This window comes from Mastomys coucha, unplaced genomic scaffold, assembly GCF_008632895.1.
Source record: "Mastomys coucha isolate ucsf_1 unplaced genomic scaffold, UCSF_Mcou_1 pScaffold23, whole genome shotgun sequence".
NCBI classification, from domain to species: Eukaryota; Metazoa; Chordata; class Mammalia; order Rodentia; family Muridae; genus Mastomys; species Mastomys coucha.
In genome coordinates, this window is record NW_022196906.1 from 46,979,022 (window position 1) to 46,999,400 (window position 20,379).

The window sequence follows — 20,379 nt, forward strand, 5'->3', positions numbered from 1 at the left end:
CAAATGCAGCTGGCTGGTGGTTCAGTGTCTGCTACGAGCCACTCCTCAACAGCGTCAGATCTTAGAGGAGAATTACGGGCAGAAGGACCCAGAAAAAGTGGCGCAGGTGAAAGCACTGTATGAAGAGCTGGATCTGCAGTCCGTGTTCTTCAAGTACGAGGAAGACAGTTACAACTGCTGCAAGAGTCTCATAGATCAGTGCTCTGCGCCCCTGCCCCCATCCATCTTCTTGGAACTTGCAAACAAGATCTACAAGCGGAGAAAGTGACCTCGGAATTGTAGAGGCTGGGAGGGAGGGATCTCAATAAATTATTGTTCAACATAAAAAAAAAAAAAAAAGAATTGTGATGTGTCTGCCACAACAGTGAGCTCTGTAACTGTGGGCTTTCCCAGCAGCACATAAGTTCTCCGTAGATAATGACTCTGAGATTTCTTGTATATGAATATATGTGTAGGCCAATAGCTTTGACTCATTTCTGCTAGCTCATAACTCAGTTATTCCATTTAATGTAGTCCAACTTTTACCATGTGCTGGTTACCTGGTCCTTAGTTTCAAGCAATGATGGTTATCTTCCTCTGTGTACAGGAGAATCTCCCTGCTCTAACTCAATCCCAGAATCTCTCTCTCTCTCTCTCTCTCTCTCTCTCTCTCTCTCTCTCTCTCTCTCTCTCTCTCTCTCTCTCTCTCTCTCTCTCTCTCTCTCTCTGTCTTCCTCTCCTCTCCTCAAACCCTGCCTCAGCTCATTGGCCAAACATCATTTTATTGACAGGTGACTTTTTACATAATACACAAGAAATCATTTGTACAGAGCTCTGTGTCTTGATAAGTCAGTTTACATCCTATCACAGGTAAGATAAACAAAGTGACCTCTGAGATGTCTTTTGGCAAAATGGCATACCAGTTCCAAGATGTGGATGGATAACAATGCAAGAAGAAAAGTAACAGAGCATAGATAGAAATCAGCCTCAAATAACATAAGAATTAGCTCACTGGGCTAGAATTGCTAACCCTCTCAGTACTAGAAAATTCAGAGATCAAACAGAACAGCCTTGGAATATATATAAAAGAGTTGGGGGATACAGAGAGGAAGAGCAGGAGGAGAGACAGAACTCTTCAGAAGTGACATTTACAGGTTTTAAATGAGTCTTACATGTCCAAGATAGCCTATAAATCACTGACCATCGACCCTTGTTGGATGATCCCAGAGACTCCATCATGGAGTATCATGATTGTCATGCACAGTAGATGGGCAAGGAAGGTGTATGTGTCAAAAGAGGGCAAAGTAGCAACCAGTTGTTGCTCTGTCCATGATGTGTTGGCCTCCATTCATGTAAAACACACACGTATTCTCTCCATTGTTAGACAGGTGTCCTCATCTCTGTTTCAAGTATTATAAATCCCTCCTTCCAACCAGACAACTGGTATAACCGCTGCTCAATTTAGAAACATACCATTTAATATCAATGGGAGATACTTGAGCTATTTATGGGGAGTAGGAGGACCTAGCTGGTTTAAAGATGCCACAGTCTACTCTCCCAAGTCATTGAGCCTCAAGAATATGCATCCTACAAAGAAAACAGATTTGACATCATGTCAGGAGATGAGAGGGAAGTGACTTTTCTCTACTGTTTGCCCCTCTCCACACATAAAGGCACAAATACCTACCCATTAACCACCAGAATTATCACACTGGGACTATTTCAGAATAGTATTTGAAAAGTAATAAAATGTTTTTTAATACTCCACAAAAGGACAATTCTTTACACTTGTCCTTAATTATGCTCTGTCTCTCTGAAATGCCTCCAGACCCAGCAGTCTCTCAGGAGCTCCAGAAGAGACAGCTCCAAGGCTATTTCAACCCAGTCCTAGTCATAGATCATCCAATGACACCATATGCTTTCTGCACTTCCCATTACCCTTCATACCCACTCTGCTGAATCTATCTACGGCTCTACTTGGCTAGTTTCTCTTCATCCTGAGATGGCAATATAAATGTCTCTTCCACCTAGAATTCCATGGTTGAGTCCCACATTGGTTTAAATACCTTTTCTTACCTATACCTTCATATATCCCAGCAATAGCTGGTTCCACTATCATTGTCTGTTGGCTTATTTGTCGCCTCCACTCACTTATCAACTCCTTGAGGATAGAGTCTCATTTTCAATTACTTAGTGCAGAAGTGGCATATAGAAGGTAATAATTACTTATCAAAAGTGAATAAATCAATCAAGCTAGATCAATGCTTGGGATAAAGAACTACTTGGGCCTACTTACATACAAGCTAATAAACCTGGTAACAGAGAAGTAATCCCAGACCTGAAAAAAGGGTACATTCCCTAGAGTTCACAGTGAGCCAGCTGGATGATTGTGGAGCCAGAAATCAGAGCTGCTGAATGGGCAGTGTCAGGGGACAAAGGAAAGACTCCCAAAGTCACATTTGATTCCCCTTATAAGGAAAAACAGGAAGGGACCCACCTTTTACAGAGCATATACGAATATCCCTTTTATACTGGGGTAAGACAAGGCACAAGGAAGCTAATAACACACATCATGCACATAGTAAACTTGGTATAAAATTTGACCATTCTGATTTCAGAGTCCATACTCCCCCCACCCCTTTTCCAAGATGTTCCTTTTGACATTCTGGGAAACAAGATGCTGACTGGGAAGCTCAGCACCGCGAAGTCAAGACTTATGATATAGAATGCAGCCCTGAATCAATACGCAGGTGCATAGGTACCCATACAAAGGGCCAAAACTGAGTCTGTCTTTGAAAACAGTTCAAAAAAACTGATTAAGATTAAGAGAAAGGACTGTGCAGAGTGAAGAACAGAGTGGAGAAAGGCTCCTCCACTCCAGAACAAGGGCTAATAAAACAATGCTCTATGAAAACATCACAAAGCACACCTGCTCTTGCTCCCCCAAACCACATCCACAATGCAGAGCCATCTTTAATTCTCATTATCAGCAGGGCCCTGTCCAGTTTTCAGCTCACAGTTTCCTCCCTTCAAAGACAAAGGTACCAAGTGTGGAGAGAATGGCTTAGAGGAAACTAAAACACATTCAACTCACAGCCAAATGAAAATGCCACAGGCACAAGGCCAAGGACTATTCTTGGCCTGGATGGCATTCACCACCCTAAATTTAGCGAACTGGTGAGCTTTTTAAGGAGCATCTTATTCAACCTTTTGCAAGCCAGAGAGCTACCTCCTAATGCACAGCTTGCTTTCCCTCTGAAGCTGAACACACTGTCCTTGGCTTTGTCGTGGGAAAAGCAATGCCAACAAAAGTGCTGTGTTGTCACCTAGCCCTGCCTGTCCAAGCAGTACTTCGATGGGGTTCTTTAAGGCCACTGCCAAAGGCCTCTTTCCCAGAAAGAGAGTGCAACATACACTCACTCACACTCACATACACTCACATACACTCACATACACTCACATACACTCACACACTCACACACTCACACACTCACTCACACACTCACATACTCACATACTGATAAACTTTTATCAGACTAATGAGAGTCACAGATGGACACACACAATGGTCAACAGAGGGTGTGAGAAAAGAAAGAAAAGATGCAGGATCATCCAAGCGAGGGTACTTACTGGTTAGTCAGCCAACCATGCTTCAGATATCTTGAAGTCACTTCTGAGTTCTTCCATACCATATTCTAGAACTTACAACTCTGTCTTGTGTTTGAGAACAACAACTTTCTCTATTGTATAAAGAACATGAAAAGTGTAGAGAAGCCTAAGAACTATATTTAAAATCCCCACCACAATTATGTATGTGTATCTTACCTTTAATACAGCCCTGTGAACAAACAGTAAGGCCCACAAAAATGAGCTTCCCTTTTCAGTGACCTGGGTCCCATGTAAGAAGGAATATCACTACTGAGAATTCCTCCATGCACCCTAAAAGTATTTGTTTGTTTTGTTTGTCAATTTATTATTTCCAAAGTTCCCTAAGCCCAAGATAGTAAGTTTGTGAGCCTTTTTCAAACTAGGCTGCCCTTCCTAAAAGGCTCCTAAACTTCCTGAAAGATTCTTCCCAGAAATCCTCTGCTCATCTCTGCCAAACATTGCCATCCTTTGATGTCTCAGCCTCAATACTCATGGTGCTTGTCTGGGACAGGCAAGCTCTAACTTGGATTTTCTTGACTCTGTTTCTGTAACCTCCTCCCTTGCTATGATTCATCTCTCTAAGCCAGTGGTTCTCAACCTATGGGTAATGACCCCTTTGGGGGTTGCATATCAGACATTCATAATAGTAGCAACAATTACAGTTATTTTTTTCTTTTTTTGTTTTTTTTTTTTTTCAAGACAGGGTTTCTCTGTGTAGCCCTGGCTGTCCTGGAACTCACTCTGTAGACTAGACTGGCCTTGAACTCAGAAATCTGCTTGCTTCTGCCTCCCAAGTGCTGGGATTAAAGGTGTATGCCACCATTGCCTGGCCAATTACAGTTAAGTAACAACAAAAATAAAGTTTATGGTTAGCAGTCACCACAACATGAGAGACTATACTTAAGGTTCGCAGCAATGGGAAGATTGAGAACCATTGCTTTAAGCCATCTCTTGCTGGTCTAGTCCCTACTTCAGCAGAATACACTCAGTCCAGCTACCCCTGAATTCTCCATTGGTTTGATCTTCTAGCTACCCCTTGACCCTCTTATTTCAATTTATCCTAGCCTCTGGCTCTGTCCTCCCCAGACAGTTGAGCTTGTTATGTACAGTGGTGTTTTGCTCACAGCACCACTGATGTACATTCCTGTATTATTCATTCTTGTATCTTTCTTTTCACTTCCTTACCTCATTTTAGCTTGGGGAATTCTTAGTAGGTGGTCAGTGTCAAGTCTATCACCCCACAATAAATCCAGATTTCTCATGTGGTCACAGCTACCAGGCTATTGTGTCCCATGGAAGCCACAGTGATTCCTTGCCTTTCTTCTATAGTTTTCTTTCTGTTCATCAAATAGCCAGTCTGTCTGCACTAGGTACTTGCTCTTCTGTCTGTGTTCTGAAGCCAAAACTCTACCTTGATCACTATTCTCCCTTCCCTGGCTTGTGCTTTTTACCTCATACTTAGTGGCAAGTTGAGCATGCAGGATAATCCAAAACAAAGAGCTCCTTGCCATATGACTTTAAATCAGTAAAGTATAGAGTAAAGCTATGATAAAGAGAATTTCCAACTGAAAGAGTGCAGGCTGCACGAGAGCCAGGGGGTTACTTGTTATCTCTGTGTCCCCAGTATTCAAACCGGTGTTTGACATAAAATCTACTCCTATGAATAAATGAATGAATAAAAAGTAGGTTCTGTAGAACTAATCTAAAAACAATGACAGAAAGAAAACATTTTTATGTTTATTCTCCAATTAGTTGACTTCTCAATATACTGTTACATTTATATGAAGTCATAGATGGTTTCTTAGTACCTTGAGATAATGGATTCATTGTCTGGAATCTACTCTCATCACAATCTTTAGATTTCCTTTAAATTCTACCCAAATCATCTTGGAGTTTTGTTCAGCATGGTGAGGAGCACCAGTCCTACATTTAAGTTAAGTTCCCTAGTTAGAACACTATGAATGTGCCTGTTGAATTTGAAGGCAAGAGAGAGAAGACTGGGAAGGAGACAGTATTCCTTTGAAGTCAGCATGTATATAGACAGATCAGTAGACTGGGTGTTAGTTGGATCTGAGATTTCATGTATAGTGTTTATATGACTCTAAATATTAGCTCCAGTGGATACAGTGGCTCCCTGTATCACACACACACACACCTACAGCCATGGAATATCCAACTCCAGCTAATGTGTTCCTCCTGATGTGGGCAGAAATCTACCTGCTGTTTCTCTAAATGTGGGTTGTTTGGCTGGGTTCACTCAAAACTAGAGCTCAGACAGAGGTTCAGCAAGCAAAGGTGATGGCAGAGATGATCCACTCTGTCTGACATCGGGACAGGGGAAGGGAATGTTTTATGGACAGTCTTCCTTCTTTTTAATTTCTGCAACTAGTGTAACTTCCATTTCCCCCCCAAAAGTTGAACAAAAATAGATTTATTTTAGCCTGCTCTGGGGGAGACCAAAGTGCCTTTCTTTAATAGGTCATATTATCATAATTTAAATTAATGTTCTTCCTTGGGTTTTAATATGATCATTTTTATCCCTGATGATCTTTTCAGTAACTTTTTAAAAGGCTGAAATCTAGGATTTTGAAGTCCCTGAGGAAAGAGGTGCTGAGTTTGATTAATTTTATGTCATGCTTTCAGGTGTATGATATTCTTCAATTTTATCTTAGTGGAAAAAGGCACCAAGATTCCAGATGTCACCTGCACACATTAGACATGCTTGGTTCTGGATTCCTCAAGGGTTTCTCAGAACTATTCTTTGTAAAAATATCTAGACAACAATTATAGTAACCAGTTTCCACCAACAGCACTTTTTATTATGGTAGCATATCCAAATGACTAAAAAAAACATAAACATTAGTAACTCCAGGAGCAAACATGTGGTAAAAAAGGGGGACCTGGGAAAGGCTACCATCTCTCTTCCTCTCTCTCAGCCACAGTGTATAGCTATGACCAGGCCTAACCTTAGGTCTAAGTCCATCTTAACCTGTTGCCTTGAACCTGTTGAACTGAATGGTACCAAAAATGTGGTCTTTCTATGCTTGTCTCGAAATACATAGGTCAAAAGATCTATAGACTAGGAAACCACCTAATACAACCATCTTCCAAAGACGCAAATCGCCTGTATAATTTTCCACATCAAGGAAGGTCAAGTATAAAACTCCAATCAAAAACATCTTATTCCTTAGGAACAATCATTCGACAGCTGGTTAAACAAAATGAAATCAGACTGGCTTCCCCAAGGTCACAGTTGAGATGTGCATTATAGTTGAAAGACATGGAACTCATAAGCAGCAAGATCACCCTGAATTAGAAACAGCTGAGTCTCAGTAGAGGCCAGCAGTGTCATGAGCCACATTAAGGAAATGAGCCAAGGTTGATGCGTAGCCCCTAGACAGAAAACAGAAACCAAGCAGGAATCTCCACAGTGGCATCAGATGGGAAAAGGCTAAAGCCTAAACATAAATACGTGGTTAGGCAGACTGCTCCCGAGTGGCTAGAAACAAAACAAAGTCTGAATTGGGTGAAGAAGGAGAAAGAGGAGGAGGACCAGATGGTTATGTGAGGCACGTTGCAGATCCTGGGTAGACATCCAAGATAAAATGGACTTCATGCTGAATCAAATTCCCAGCTAATTTTGTTGAAATGCTAGGGAACTTGCCCATAAAATTTCATCTTGCATTTCCTCTCTCTGCTTCCTTTGTTATTCTTTTATTTTGTCCACATCTCTCAGACCTGTCAGTATCCTTAATACCCCACAACATAGCACCCTATGCAGCTTTCCACTCAATAAATCGCCATTCCCAGAATCTAATATCTCAGATAAGAAACAGACAGGCTTAGATGGAGTATTCTATTATACCACCCACTCTGTTTCATATACTTCAGGAGACAGCTAAGTAAACTCTGTACATGCTTTGATTTTCTACACAAGAACTACCAATGATGTAAGCCAAAAGTGCTAACTATGGATGTCAGTCAACTGCTCCCTTGGAGTTTGTGGAAATGAGCCTCAAGAATCAGAATAAATGGAAAAGGAAGAATTCTTGACAGAGAAAACGGCTCTTAAATACCATTATTGAGCAAAGCCATAGTTTTAGACATGCTTCAACCATTTCTGCAGGGAAAAAAATGTGTATATACCTCAACCATAAAAGATACAAAGGTATGGGTGCTCAGAGACTCTGTCACCACTCATCACCCTCTCTCCTTGTTTCTGCCACGACAGCTGTTTCAGAGGCATGTTTATAGAATCCTAGTGCTATATAAAGCATGATTTGAAAAATACTAGTACACACTTAAATTCATAGGCTTCCAAATCAAGACTCCTTAATTCCAAACCCAATTTGCACATGTAGCACCTGCATGAATTCACTCAGATTAAATGGAGGTTCTGCTCCTCATCTATAAAACAGAGATGATAACAGTATCATCAATGGGAGTTTGGGAGGTTATGTAAGAACACTTACAAAATACTTAGCCTTTCCTCGCCTACACTAAGAATTCAGTAAGTTCCAAATATTTTTTTAAATGACACATCCAAAAGAATATGAGTTTTTTATTAGTAGAGGTTAGAGTCTGTAACCATTGCTTTTAACATCTCCTAGAATATTGTTCCCAAATTTTGTCCAGCAAAATATTGCTGCCACAAAATCACTCATGAATCTCAAATTCTGATCAAATTTATTAGGAAAATGCTGTTTAATAAAACACCCCAGAGATACACAGTGCATAATCAGGACCAAGTATCTGAGTCAGATGCCCATCAATCACACGATGAAATTTCATCGTGAAAAGATTGCTTTTGCCGGGAGTGAAGAATGGAAGAGAGCAGGCAGGACAATGGCAAGGACATGAATTAAGGCCACTGCAGCCATCTAGGGAAAAATGATGGCTGCCTAACAAAGGTGGTATAAAATGGAAATGGCCGACTTCTGGAGAGAATGAGGAAGGTGGCAAGGGACATGTCAGAGTCAGTGATGTGCCCCAGGTGCCTGGCCTAGACAATGGGTTCAGAGGTAGTACTCACAGAAGAAATGGATTACAAGAGCAAAAAATAGGTTAGGCAAAGAGGAGTTGTGCTTCGCACTAATGTTTCTTTCCAAGTGAGAAAGCCCGCTTCAGCTAGCTCTCATAGTGAGACAGTACTAAGCATGAGCACTGGGTGTGTTAGCTCTCATAGTAAGACAGTACTAAGCATGAGCACTGGGTGTGCTAGCTCTCATAGTGAGACAGTACTAAGCATGAGCACTGGGTGTGCTAGCTCTCATAGTGAGACAGTACTAAGCATGAGCACTGGGTGTGCTAGCTCTCATAGTGAGACAGTACTAAGCATGAGCACTGGGTGTGCTAGCTCTCATAGTGAGACAGTACTAAGCATGAGCACTGGGTGTGCTAGCTCTCATAGTGAGACAGTACTAAGCATGAGCACTGGGTGTGCTAGCTCTCATAGTGAGACAGTACTATCGTACCAGCAGGCAGCCCTTTCTTTGGGCTCCCTTTTCACTGCCTATTCCCTTAAATCTGGTTGTGCTTTTGTCTTCTGTGGAGGTAGACTGTAGTTGCCCTGACTTAAAGTCTAACAATTAAAAAACCAATACTAATAACTTCTCCACTGACCTGTTAGATGAATATGGGCTCCAAATGAGTCCCTACTCCCACCTCTACATGGCTCCAAGAGTTGTGACTGCAAAGGATACACTCTCCCAAAGAACAGGCTCTACAATCAGCAGAGAAAACAATGCATGTTGTGGAGGGGTGGAATAAACAATGGAGGACATAAGTTAGTACTTATATATGGCTTCCAAATAGCATTTACTACAAATACTACTATTGAACCCTCTTCAGTGTTGTTGATTGCCTTGACGCTGTTTGTATTCTGATGCTAATTCTGCTCCCAACCCCAATACTTCTGAATAGCTTAATTTTAAAGATTAGTGTTAGGAGAATTTCTTGTCAATCATCAAGCTCTTTCTCTATAGTTGTATGTAGAGATACATGAAAAAATATATACCAATCCCATCTTTCAGTTGAAATTAAGCCAGAACAGGGGACTTAAAAAGCCAATTCTTGTTCGTCCTAAGGGACTGCAAACCCCTCAGCTCCATTGGTCCTTTCTCTAACTCCTTCACTGGGGACCCTGTACTCAGTTCAATGGATGGCTGTGAGCCTCTACATCTGTATTGGTCAGGTACTGTCAGAGCCTCTGCTCCATAGTTAGTCTCTGCAATGCCTTCCGTGGGTATTTTGTTCCCCCTTTTAAGAAGGAATGAAATGTCCACATTTTGGTCTTCCTTCTTCTTGAGTTTCTTGTGGTTTGTGGGTTGTTCTTCCTGTATTCTGAACTTCTGGGCTAGTACCCTCAGAGCTCCCAGGGACTCAACCACCAACCAAGGACTATACATGGTGGGACTGATTGTTCTGACAGTATGTATATAGTAAAGGACTGCAAAGTCGATCATCAATGGGAGGAGAGGCCCTTGGCCCTGTGAAGGTTCTGTGCCCCAGTGTAGGGGAATGCCAGGGCCAATAAGTGGGAGAGGGTGGGGTGGCAAGCAGGGGGAAGGGAGAGGCAACAGGGGTTTGTTCTTGTGGTTTTTTGGGGGGCTTTTTTTGGTCTTTCTGGGGGGAGGGGAAACTGGGAAAGGAGAAATCATATGACATGTAAATAAAGAAAATATCTGTAAGGAAAATAAAGTGTTTTCCAATTCTGCCTCCCCTTGAGATGGTACCTCATTACATGAGATTCATGAAGACTTTCCATTAAGGGGAGTCAGTGTGCTATGACCCTATTGGACCTTGGATAATGTCTCTTTCCACCCTATGGCTCTTGTCCTCTTCACTCTGTTTTGACTTCTGTGCCAACATAGTTAAGTAGACATCCTCCTCCCCCTCTTCTTCCTCCTCCTCCTGTTCTCTCTCTCTCTCTCTCTCTCTCTCTCTCTCTCTCTCTCTCTCTCTCTCTCTCTCTCTCTCTCTCTCTTTCTCTCTCCTTCCCTCTTCTTCTCCTCTCCCTCTTCCTGTCCACCCCTACCTCCTTTCCTTCATACCTGCCCCATGCTAGAGAACTTCTAAGGTCTAACTGTGCCCCCACCCCACCTCTACATCACTGGCCTTGGCCTGATAAATGTCCTCCTCAACCTTTGAACAAAGCCACCTCATTCCAAGATTGAGACATTTCTCTGGACAAATGTCCTTGTTGACTCTCACTGAAGTCTGGGATGTTTCTATATAGCCAAGGACTAGAGGCTGAAACTGAGAACCAAAACTTCAAGTGTTTTCAACTTGGCCAGGTTGGTAGTAAGGTCCTTTGATGTGTGGCACTTCCCTCACTGGATGTAAGCAAATTAAAGGGGGAATTCTAAAGAACAAACAGGAGTAAGAGAGACCCCCCCCCAACTGCATGTCCAAGCAATTCTCAAAGTTGCTCCATTCCTTTCTGAGTTGAAGCTTGGAAAAGAAAGGAGACACACACATAGCTCTCGCCTCCTTCTTCTTCTACCTCTTCCCTGCATCCTCTGATACGCCCTAGATTGGAAGATGGGGCATTTTAGCTGGATCAATGCTTCTCAGATTTTAGTGATCACCAGAGGCCATGTTAATAAAGAGATATCTGAGCCCTATCCCTGGACTATGTATACAGCAGTGTTGGGAGCTTGCATCTATTAGCTTGCCCAGTGATCCTGGTTTTGCTGGTCGGGGAAATACAAAGTCATTCTTCCCCTGCAATCTCGTGGCTAAACTCTCCTGCAAACAAAAGGATTCTTTTTCTTATGCACATTGCAACTTTTTTATGATATGAATTTTCTATTTCTCTACCTATTTCTCTACTCTATAATAAGACTCCTGCAAGCTTAGCCCATTATGTTTGATAGGACCTAGATTAGTTTCCTTAATCAAGCTTAAATGCCCAATATTCAATACTGTATTTGATTTTGTGAAAGAGGTTAAGTATTGTTCAGTATCTTTTCTTTTCATTCCTTTGGTAACATTCCTGCAGGCAGATGGGAATCTCTAGCTGATCTAGGAGAAGGACACAAACTCTAAAAGAATAAAAAGTATTGCATGAAAACACTTTTCAAAAACATATCCTTTTCAATACAGTTTTCTTCCAAATAAATAAACAAACAAATTTTCTTGCTTTGGATAGTGTTACATTTTCAAGTGTCTCCTGCTTTATATGATAGTTCAATACTTAACTGTAGGTTCCTTTTAGTTGTTTATTTTTGGTGATATTTTCTAGAAAGTTCTCCCTCTTTCCCCAACCCCAATGGTAATCTTTTTTTAATTTACATTCCAGTCATTGCCCCCCCAAAATCTTCACTAACCCTACATCTGACAGAGATCTAATATCCAAAATATATAAAAAACTCAAGAAGTTAACCTCCAAAAAAAAAAAAAAAAAAAAAAAAAACAAATAACCCAATTTAAAAATGGTGTACAGAGATAAACAGAGAATTCACAACAGAAGAATCTCAAATGGCCAAGAAGTCCTTAAAGAAATGTTCAAATTCCTTAGTCATCAGAGAGATGCAAAGATGTCCCTCTTTTTTTTCTTTTTTTATTAGATATTTTTTATTTACATGTCATATGATATCTTCTTCCCCAGTTTCCCCTCTGAACAAAAAGAAAAAAAAATTTTAAAAAATTTTAAAAAACTCTGTTCCCTCCCCACTCCCCCTGCTCAACAACCCACCCTCTCCCACTTCCTGGCCCTGGCATTCCTCTATAATGAGGCATAGAACCTTCACAGGACCAAGGGCCTCTCCTCCCACTGATGACCAATTAAGGCCATCCTCTGCTACATATGCTACTGGAGCCATAAGTCCCACCATGTATACTCTTTGGTTGGTGGTTTAGGTCCCTGGGAGCTCTGAGGATACTAGGTAGTTCGTATTGTTGTTCATCCTAAGGGACTGCAAACCCTTCAGCTCCTTGGGTCCTTTCTCTAGCTCCTTCATTGGGGACCCTGTGCTCAGTCCAATGGATGGCTGTGAGCCTCTAGTTCTGTGTTAGTTGGGTACTGTCAGAGACTCTCAGGAAACAGCTATATCAGGCTCCTGTCATCCAGCACTTGCTTGCATCCACAATAGTGTCTGGATTTGATGATTGAATATGGGAAGGATTCCCAGGTGGAGCAGTCTCTGGATTGTCCTTCCTTCAGTCTCTACTCCATAGTTAACCTCTAAAACACCTTCCATGGGTATTTTGTTCCACCTTTTAAGAAGGAACAAAGTCTTGCTTTGGTCTTCCTTTTTCTTGAGTTTCTTGTGGTTTGTGGATTGTACTTTGTATATTCTGATCTTCTGGGCTAATATCCACTTATCAGTGAGTGCATACCATGTGTGTTTCTTGTGATTGGGTTACCTTACTCAGGATGATATTCTCCAGATCCATCCATCTCCCCAAGAATTTCATGAATCCATTGTTTTTAATAGCCTGAATAGTACTCCATTGTGTATATTACCACATTTTCTGTATCCATCCCTCTGTTGAGATACAAAATTTCCCATGCTTGTGGATTGGCAGGATTAATATAGTAAAAATGGCCATCTTGCCAAAAGCAATATACAGATTCAATATAATCCCTATCAAAATTCCAACTCAATTCTTCACAGACTTGGAAAGAGCAATTTGCAAATTCATCTAGAATAACAAAAAACCTAAGATAGCAAAAACTATTCTCAACAATAAAAGAACTTCTGGTGGAATCACCATCCTGGACCTTAAGCAATTGTGATAAAAACTGCATGGTATTGGTACAGTGACAGGCAAGTGGATCAATGGAATAAAATTGAAGACCCAGAAATGAACTTACATACTTATGGTCACTTGATCTTTGACAAAGGAGCTAAAACCATCCAATGGAAAAAAGACAGCATTTTCAACAGACGGTGCTGGCTCAACTGGCAATTAGCATGTAGAAGAATGCAAATCGATCCATTCCTATCTCCTTGTACAAAGCTCAAGTCCAAGTGGATCAAGGACCTCCACATAAAACCAGATACACTGAAACTAATAGAGAAGAAAGTGGGGAACAGCCTCGAGCACATGGTGAAAATTTCCTGAATAGAACATCAATAGCTTCTGCTCTAAGATCAAGAATTGACAAATGGGACCTCATAAAATTACAAAGCTTCTGTAAGGCAAAGGACACTGTCAATAGGACAAAATGGCAACCAACAGATTGGGAAAAGATCTTTACCAATCCTACTTTCGATAGTGGGCTAATATCCGATATATACAAAGAACTCAAGAAGTTAGACTCCAGAGAACCAAATAACCCTATTAAAAATGGAGTACAGAGCTAAACAAAGAATTCTCAACTGACGAATACTGAATGGCTGAGATGCACCTAAAGAAATGTTCAACATCCTTAGTCACCAGGAAAATGCAAATCAAAATAACCCTGAGATTCCATCTCACACCAGTCAGAATGGCTAAGATCAAAAACACAGGTGACAGCAGATGCTGGCAAGGTTGTGAAGAAAGAGGAACATTCCTTCATTGTTGGTGGGATTGCAAGCTGGTACAACCACTCTGGAAATCAGTTTGGCAGTTTCTCCAGAAACTGGACATAGTACTATCAGAAGACCCAGCTCTACCACTCCTGGGCATATACCCAGAAGATGCTCCAAGATGTAATAAGGACTCATGCTCCACTGTGTTCATAGCAGCCTTATTTATAAAAGCTGTCCCTCTTAATCACCCTGTTCAATCTTCTCCATTTCTGTGTCCTTTCTTCCTGTTTTAAAATGTTTAACCAAAACCAAAACAAAACCCATTTTCCAAGATACTTGTGTCATCAACCAAATATCATAGAAGTTCCTCCAAGCTGTACTGAAGGAAGCCAAGGGAAGAGTGGAAGTTTAAGATCAGATTCATGAGAAAGAAAAGTGATGCTACGCAGAATTAGGGGGCATAGAAGATAAGGAAGATGCTTTGCGCAGGAGTGGAAGAAAGCAAATAAACAAACAAAAGTGATGTTTGGGAGCTAGCTAGGAAGGCTAGAAGCCAGAGATACTATCCCTGCTGTGGTTAAGCATACCAAGGAGAAAGGAAGAAGGAAGAACAGAAAGAGCAGCAGTCACGTGGGTGATCTGGGGGTTTCCTTCAGGTTAGCACCTTGTCTCCTGGTGTGCCCTTATGGAGGTCTGTATTCTTGGTAAGTGGGTTCTATTCTTTGAGAGAACAAAAGAGTACAGAAGAGAGTTTGTGATCCCTGCCTAGAATAACTGAGCCCAGGTTTGGAGTTACCCAGAAACCAAAAATCGAGCCTGAGACTATAAATGTAGAAAACGTAAAGCAAAATCCCCAAAGGAACAGAATCAGGTGAGGTTTCCAAGCCACTGTTGAGCCTCAGAGCCTTCTAAAGCTGCCACAGCTCAGTGACAAGACCAGAGTACCAGCATGGAGTACCACCTTCCTAATGCTGTGACCCTTTAATACAGTTCCTCATATTGTAGTGTCCCCCAACCAGGAAATTATTTTCGTTGTTACTTCATAAGCGTAATTTTGCTGCTGTTATGAGTCATGATGTAAATATCTTAGACGATGGAAATTTGCAAACAGGCTCACAAACCACAAGTTGAGAACCACTGTTCTAGACCTTGGAGATGAATACTTCACAGCCTGCACAGCATATACAGAAGTCCACATCCTTTGGAGGCAGAAAGAGGTCCTCACAAGAAGCAGGATCCTGGCCTCAATCTCTCTCATTCTGTTTCATATGAATCTTCCCTCGGAAAACACTAATTCTCAAAAGTTGTCAAGGTGGACAAAGACAGACATGTTTCTCTTTAGAGGCCTTCATTTTTTGAGATTAACAACCAAAACTTGAAGCTGGCCTTCAAGCAAGTGAAGGATGAAAACTCCCAGCCTTCAACCCATCCCCTTGTTTCCCTAAAACTTTCGAAGAGAATCAAAGGGAGCAAATGCCAGCACATATGAGCTAAATAACACCACCATCAGGAAAGTCCAGCAACCCATCCCAACAGAGGACCTTCATCATCTTCTGCAGATGAGCACAGAGTCCTATCCAGGGCCTGGAGGTCCTGCCATGCTCTACTGATGGCTACTCCCTGTCTGTAGATCACCTCCGTACTGTTTAAAAGCATGGTAGCAAAACTGTCATCAGCAAAGACTAATGTCTTTGTCACCAGGTGACACTTCCCATGTGTACCTGGTGATAAGGAGCCAGGTGGCCTCAGACGTCACCTCTCCAAGCTTCAGATGGCTCCTGTGAAAAGCCAGAGGCTCAGTTAGTCTCGCTGCTACCTGCATGTCCTCCCAACCCCAACATGGTAAGAGACTAATGGTTCTCTGTAGTTATTTCAGGACTTTTCCCATGATTGATGGATTCTACAGAGCCTACCACTGTCCTTACTTGATGAAGACAGGAGGCTCTGCAAAGGCAGGACAGCATGGGAAGAGGTCTGTCAGTCAGGGAAGATCATTTGAGGCTGAAGGGTATTTCTCATTCTTTTTTCTATGCTCATGGACTTCCCAAAGGACAGCCACGCAAAAGGTAGAGGCTGCTTCTCCCCTCACCCCAGATAACCCCACATTGTGGCAGCCTCTCTGCTCTTCATGTTCAGACAAGACTTAACAAGACTTGGGCTTCCCTTCATAGAGCATCGACCTGGAGCCAAGGCTGTATTCAGTTTACAAAGGAGAAAATAGACAGAGGCTCAAAGCAAATTAACTGTGCTCTGGAGCTCTAAACAGGCAGGGTGAACAATGGGGTGCTCTTGCAGGTGTCATGGCCCTTTCTTTTAAGTTTTCCATTCACTCTGGGAAGAATTGGAGGTGCTCCCAGAAGACTCTGGCTTTTCATCTTCTTACCTAAGCTCCTGGTTTCCTGGAAGCTGCTAAGGATGCTCATGGAATTGGCACATGACTGTTTTATTCTACTGTGTCATGCCAAATCACTGATCCAACTACATCATAAAGGACAAAAAGACAGTGAATACATGCACTAGCCTACAGTGGCCACCTCCTTTGTGACAGGAGCGTGATAGTAAGTCCTCACAGTATCCTCACAACAACCATGTGAGGTTTATACTGCTCTCAACTCCACTTCATAGATGAGGAAACTGGGGAGTCAGAACAGCTGACCCATCTGATGTCATGCCTTCTGTACAAGCGAAGTTCATCTTGGTCTATATGTGCATGGACCTAATGAAATACCAGAGGCTGGGGGTGAGAGTTAACTTCCATTGTAAACCTGACTGTGTTGATACATGCCTAGCACATTAGTAAGGCATGCCTTTGGGTATGTATGTGAACTTGCAGAGAAAACTGATGGAGGAGAGAAGACAAGCCCTAGATGTGTGTGACGTCATCCCCTAGGCTGGGGTCCCAGGCTGAATAAAAAGTAAAAAAGAGAGAAAGTGAGTTGAGCACCAGCATTCAGCTTTCTCTGCCTCCTGGCAGAGGACACAAAGCAATCATTAGCCTCACACTCCTGCTTGCCACAACCCTCTCACTGGCAAGCCCAGCCTATCAGGGTGGACTCTGTCCTAGCCTCTTTCCCATTGCTGTGGTAAAACACTCTTTCAAAGGTAACTGGGCAGAGGAAGCTGGTATTTCAGTTTATAACTCCAAGTCACAGTCTACCACTGAGTGAAGTCAATGCAGGAACTCAAGGCTGGCCTATTGACTATTCCACACAGCATTGTCTCTCTGGTCAAATAATTTAGAGCCAAGGAAGTACAGATGAAACCATAATGTTAATTGCTAGCTTGATTATACTGAGCGAGTTTTCTTACATACCCAAAGACCACCTGCCCAAAAATGGTACCACCCACTATGGCCTCCTGTATCAACTGTCAATCAATCATATCTCCCATATGCTCACAGGGTAATCAGATCTGGTCAATACCTCAGTTGAGGCTCTGTTCTCACATGATGCTACGCTTTGTCAATTTGACAGTTAAAGTTAACTAGGGCAGACTGTATCCTCAAACTATGAGCCAACAGAAGTTCTCTCTTAGGTTGCTCCTTGTCAGGTATTTGGTCACAAACAAACAAAAGTAACTAACATAGTAAGTGGTGAAGAACCAATTTCTTATAGAAGCCAGGAAGTCTGAGACTAAGGCAAGAGGAGGGTTAGTTTTCTTCTGAGGGCTTTTCTGCTTCCAGCATGCCACCCTGGTTTTCTAGGGGTAAAGACCATACATGTTACACACACACACACACACACACACACACACACACACACACACACACAATTTTTGCCATAATTCCGAGAAACCACAGAGGAACATCAATATTCCAAACCTGCTTCCCCTTTGAAGACTGTGATCATTCCAAACCTCTGTCACCCCAGGACCATATATGAATGGATATGTCTTACGCTACCAGTTGTCAGTGGGGTCTGAACATGCCAAAAGGCATTTGACTGACAGCTATAGACATGGCAGGCCACAGACTTTGGTACTGAAGAGATTAGAGAAAGAATTGGGTCAATATGAATCACACCAAGAGAAAAATCTCTAGGGTATTAGATCTGGAGAATATTACTACCCAGTATTATTAGAACGCCTTTCTGACCATGCCAGCCAGGGCCATATCAGCGTTTCCATTAGAAATCTTATTTTCAAGGGTTTATGACTTGCTGTAAAAATTCAATTGCAGTTGAAGAACAGCATACTAGGTTGGCAGAGCAGAAAGCAGTTCAATTCAAAGAAAAGATTAAAAGTCAAGAAGAAACAAACAGGAGAAAAAAGAAACCGGTTGTTTGAGAAAAGGACAGCTGGACTTACCCTCCTCTTATGCCCTTGTGAGAATTAAAGATGGCTTTATTTCGAACTTGATTTTTCACAGGTTATTAACTCCCAGGTGGAAAGAAGTCCTGCGGGATATGAAAGGCAAATGATGCGTTCACCAGTTGGAAGAGCAGCCCAGAACCGTGTTCCACCAGACCCTGTAGGCTACAAGTAATGCCTGCCCCTCAGGGACATATATTGATTCTTTGCTAGTCTGGCAAAAGGCAGATGTGATGGTCAATTTTCTATGTGTCAATTAGTCTAGGATAAAGGATGGATGGAGAGCTGGTAAAATATAATATGTAGGTATGCCTTTGAGAGTTTTGTAGAAGAGAGTAAGTAGCATTTGAATCAGTAGGCTGAGTAGAAGATCCACTCCCTCCTCACTGTGGGCCGGCAACATCCAAGCTGTTGAGGGCCCAGAAAGAACAAACAATGACAGAGAAGGGGTAAGGTCATTCCCTCTCCTTGATTTGGAGAACCCATCTTGTGCTCTTGGATGGCATAGCTCCAAGTTCCCTACCCTTCTCTACTCTCCAGCCTTCACCCTCTATTCTCAGTCTTTCAGATCCAGTTGAAATTACTTTTCTGAACTTCTAGGTTCCCCAGATTTCAAAGTATATATCAGACTTCTCTGGCTTGGCAGTGGTATAAGCCAACCATCACAACCCCCACCCCCCATGTGCATGCATGCACACAAAGGCATCCTTTGGGTTCTACTTCTCTTCCTTTCTCCGGATAACCCTGACTAACTAGTAGGGTACCAAAGATACCCTGTAAGTTTAAATTCTCTGATGAATAAAAGGTATATTGTGTTCCAATTAGTCATTCTCTAAAAATAAAGCAACTATCTATGTCTTTCTCCGTTACCCTGGAGAGTATATTTTGAGACTTGCACCCGAGGTTTCTATACATCTGTCGCTATTCGTCCAGCTATAGCTTCAATATAAAGTAGCCCAATGGAAATTTGTCATTTTGCCAGCACTACCCTCTGGGGTCACAAACCCAAGGAAAGGAGGCTTCTCTTAGTTCAGAAATACCATCTTCCAAATGTTGGAAGTACATGCTTGGAATGCACAGTTCCCTAAAGCCTACCATGCACTGTCTGGGGATGGGTGTCTGTTTTCAGTTTTTAATAAGTCTTAAGGGCCTGCAGGGAAATAATAAAAGGCAACAGCCAGACTTTCTCCTTGGGAAGCAGCTCGGAGACGGCACTCTAGTCAGAAAGAGGAAGCAGGAAGCGTACACGAACAGAGGTGGCGTGCTCAGTGGTCTCGGGCAGCTGAGATCACTTGGCTACTTGAGATTCCTTTAAGGAAGGAACAATGGAAACTAAACTATCCTTGTTGCTGCCACAGCAGTGAGATTCTGCATTCGGGAGAATGATGTTAACATTCGTGGTATGATACTCCAGAACAAGGACTGAGTGAAATAATAAAATGAAAAAGGTTTTATCAGGGCTGTGCATGCCAGCTGCACTTTCTAGGCATTATTTATTACAAATCTTATAAAAGGCCTTTGACCTAAGTATGCATATCCATATCCATTGATGTTGAAGGCCTACTCTGACAGAGTGTTCAGTGATCCAAGGAGCAGATGTGGGGGTCGGTGATGATGTAAAACAGGCACACACATTCTCTCTCCCTACCTCTCTCTCTCTCTCTCTCTCTCTCTCTCTCTCTCTCTCGCACACACACACACACACACACACACACACACACACACACATAATTGGTAGATGAAGCAAGCTTCAACAAGCTCCAACAATTTTATTTTTTCTCCCACAACTTATATATTTCAGCAAAATCTTTCAAGTAGTTAAAAAAAAATCACAATGTGGTTACATTCTAATTTATTAAGTAAATGGTTACAATGAGTATACATTAAAAAAATGTTCCCTGATACCCTCACATGATCAAATGTTTTGTGTATTCTGGGTGAAAAACAAATTATTCCTAAGAACCTACATGCATTTGTAACT

At 42.0% G+C, this 20,379-nt stretch overlaps 1 long non-coding RNA gene and 1 pseudogene across 1 annotated transcript; one reads left to right on the top strand and one right to left on the bottom strand.

The window, feature by feature from the left end:
* LOC116073616 overlaps positions 1-322 on the top strand; it is a 1,240-nt pseudogene extending 918 nt beyond the window's left edge.
* An 8,965-nt stretch (positions 323-9,287) lies between these two features.
* On the bottom strand, positions 9,288-16,514 carry LOC116073488. Its single transcript, XR_004111827.1, has 3 exons — positions 16,474-16,514; positions 15,812-15,868; positions 9,288-9,349 (listed from the first exon to the last, which is right to left on the bottom strand). It is a non-coding gene; the product is annotated as an uncharacterized LOC116073488 (long non-coding RNA).
* Positions 16,515-20,379: the final 3,865 nt, after the last annotated feature.